At 38.4% G+C, this 3,713-nt stretch overlaps 1 protein-coding gene across 1 annotated transcript in view; it reads left to right on the forward strand.

Moving 5' to 3' along the window:
* LOC102295204 (von Willebrand factor A domain-containing protein 5A) overlaps positions 1–3,713 on the forward strand; it is a gene marked incomplete at its 3' end in the record, with an annotated part of 28,164 nt that overhangs the window by 13,065 nt on the left and 11,386 nt on the right.

The raw sequence follows: 3,713 nt of genomic DNA on the forward strand, positions 1-3,713 counted from the left end.
GTGCTGATGTGTCTGCTGTGTGTGGTTGTTACTTGTTACTGAGGAATAAATATGAATGTGTTTGTGGTGTGCAGGTCAAGCTGGCTGCAGGACACAAGTTTGACAGAGATGTTGAACTGCTGATTTATTACAAAGACGCCCACCAGCCCACTGCTGTGGTGGAGGCAGGACAGGCCTCTGCTGAGCTGGGTGAGTAACATTAGTGTTGTTATTAGCTTTTTAGTAAAAAATATCATTATTTTATTCTTCAGCTCAAGAGTTATCGTTGTGATCAGAAATTTACACTTGTTGTGGGTATGAGTGGATTTATTGTCCAGCATAGATCTTTAATGAATTTGAAAAATAAGAATTGTTAAGCTTGCATAAGTTTGAATGTATTTTGGATTTTCTCTAATTCATACATGGTTCAAAGTTTACAGTGGTCTAAAAAAGTGTTTGCCCTCTTCCTGATTTCCCTTTTTAGATTTTTTAGATTGTCACACTTTCAGGTCATCAAACTAATTGAAATATTAGACAAAGACAACAGAAGTAAACAAAAAATATAGTTTCTAAATGAACGTGTTTTATATGAAAGGGAAAAAACCCAAACCTACATCGCTCTGTGTGATAAAGTGATTGACTGACTTTTTAAGGTCATGTCACGGCATCTCAATCAGATTTAGGTCAGGACTTTAACTAAGCCACTCCAAAGTCTTCATTTTTTTTTCCTTAAGCCATTCACAGGTGGACTTGCTGTTGTGTTTTGGATCATTGTCCAGTTTGAGGTCACGAACAGATGTCCAGACGTTCTCCTTCAGGATGTTTTAGTAGAATTCGTGGTTCCATTTACCACAGTGAGGCTTTGTGTTGTTTTTTTGTCAGCAGTGGTTTTCTCCTTGAACTTTCCTGTGAATGCCATTTTAACCTTTTTTTTTTTTTTTTTTTTTAAATTGTTGAATCATGAACTCTGACTTTAACTGAGACATGAGACAACTATGAATTCAGGAAGGGGACAAACACTCTTTCATACCACTGTACATACAGCTTAAGTACATACAATCACTAAAATATTTTACTGAGTGGTGCTTAAAGTTCTGTGATTTCTTTAAACTTGACAAAGCCACAAAGTTTCTGGGAGAATGTCCTGTGGATAGATGAGACAAAAATTGAACTTTTTGCCAAGGCACATCAACGCTATGTTCACCGACGGAAAAATGAAGCGTATCAAGAAGAGAACACTGTCCTAACTGTGAAAGATGGGGGAGGCTCGGTTATGTTCTGGGGCTGCTTTGCTGCCTCTGGCACAGGGTGTCTTGAATCTGTGCAGGGTACAATGATATCTCAAGACTATCAATGGATTCTAGGGAGAAATGTGCTGGCCAGTGTCAGAAAGCTTGGTCTCAGTCGCAGGTCATGGGTCTTAAACCAGGACAATGACCCAAAAGACACAGCTAAAAACACCCAAGAATGGCTAAGACGAAAACATTGGACTATTTTAAAGTGGCCTTCTATGAGCCCTGACCTCAATCCTATTGAGCATCTTTGGAAGGAGCTGAAACATGCCGTCTGGAAAAGGCGCCCTTCAAACCAGAAACAACTGGAGCTGTTTGCTGATGAGGAGTGGGCCAAAATACCTGCTGAGAGGTGCAGAAGTCTCACTGACAGTTCCAGGAATCGTTTGATTGCAGTGATTGCCTCAAAAGGTTGTTCAACAAACTCTTAAGTTGTGGGCACCATCAGTTAATTAATTCAGCTGAAGCATGGTTGAAAAGCAATGTCTGACTTTCATTGGTTAGGATTTATAGAATTTTTATTTATTATTACTTTTGTCAGATAAAAGTTATTTCTGTGACCATTGTGAGTTTTTTCTTTCATTGACCAAAGGGTACCAACAATTTTGTTCACGTCTGTAGTTACTCTTTCTCATCAAGTTATTTGTTACGTCACCACTCATTGGCCTGACCAATAATCATAACAATGGGAAAAAATCAAAGAAAGTCAGTGAAAATCTAAGGAGGAGAATTTTAGATTTGCATAAATGAAACACCTGCAAATTCTAGGTTCAAACAACTGCATGTAAAGTTTTTTTGGATGTGTCACCACTTTAATAAGTTCGAAGAAAGACCCAAACTCTTAATTTTAAGAAATTGGTTGAGATCTTCAGGAACAAGTATCACTAATTCTCAATTGTAACATAAACTAGGGGTGGGCGATATAAACGATATATGATAGAAACGATATAAATTTGGCCAATGATAGAGCGATATAGTCAAAATCTCTATCAAGATGGCGCGTGTTGATGATGTCATCAAGCTGCGCCTGTTTTGGTCGAAACTATCGCAGCGGCTACAACCGTTATCATCTGCAAATTATGCCGGGCGACAGTCATAGCAAAGAGATGAAGCACTTTTTAAATATTGGGAAAGCCAAAAACTCTGCTTCACCTCCGTAACATTGATTCATTAATGTTGAATTCTCTCGCAGCTGTTCTGTTCCCATGTTGTTGCAGTACATTAATAACTACCTCGTATTGTGGATGAATAATCTCAGTTGTTCTCCTGACTGACGTTTGCCCCATGTACAGCATCCTGCTATGCGACTGCATTTGTCCCTAACCACCAGAATCCCTCACGTTAACTTTTATCCAGTGGATAAAAAGTTGGCCATCCTCCAGCTTCACTGTGCTAATGTTATGCTAACATAGCTGTGTCGCTAGCAATCACGTAGCACAACATTATATACCAGGTAGTCCAACTTCAGTAACCCTACAAACGCCACTGATGTTTAGTTTTCTGTCTTCATTTATGTTGGAAGTGGTAGCAGAGCTGTACTTTCTAATTAGTTTCAAAAATCTCTCAGTCAGAACATGGTGTGTCATGTTTAGGTGGAAACTAGCAAGCTAACTTCCTGCTAACTTCTAACTCCGTTAAATTTAATAACTTCTGTTTTCATGGATGCTTGGATGTTAAACTTAATTGTTACACCCGATAAAGCAGCAATGCTGTTGATTTAATTAAAGATGAAAGAATTTAGACTGTTTTTAACTCTTAGTATTCGTTTGACTTTGGGACCTGAAGGGACGGAGTTTTGGACCCAGATTACTCCGCGAAGCTCCTCACTAATGCATAATGCTCTGACAATCCATCAAGCAGTGCTGTTTACCAAAGTTGTACTAAAACATTTTTTAACAGATTTCTGCACGCCAAAATCGGTCGAGGTCAGTAAGCACAACCAGAATTCATACATAAGGCACACTCTCGATTTTTGAGAAAATTAAAGGATTTTAAGTGTGCCTTATACTGTAGAAAATGCAGAAGGAAAATAATATATTGTGATATATTGTTACCGCACAAATTACTGCTTCAAATTATATCGCGATATGAATTTCAGGCCATATCGCCCAGCCCTAACATAAACTTTACATTTGTGGAACAAAAAAAAAGCCCCTTACATTTGACTTAAATTTGCAGGAGTGAAGGAGAGGCTTTCAAATATAAGAACAATGTACCAGCTGTCAAGCACTGTGGTGGTAACATCATGCTTAAACTGGTCATATCTGAGCCTGTTTGCATAATTTTGACCATGTGTAAATGGTAAATGGAAATGGTAAATGGACTGGTTCTTATATAGCGCCTTTCTACTCTTCTGAGCACTCAAAGCGCTTATTAGTGTGAATTAGAAAGTCAAAAATAATGTCACCAAAGATGACTGCATTCTCATTTCACCCTCAACCC

The sequence above is a fragment of the Haplochromis burtoni genome, unplaced genomic scaffold (assembly GCF_018398535.1).
Source record: "Haplochromis burtoni strain Fernald_Lab_line unplaced genomic scaffold, NCSU_Asbu1 Contig_270, whole genome shotgun sequence".
NCBI lineage: Eukaryota > Metazoa > Chordata > Actinopteri > Cichliformes > Cichlidae > Haplochromis > Haplochromis burtoni.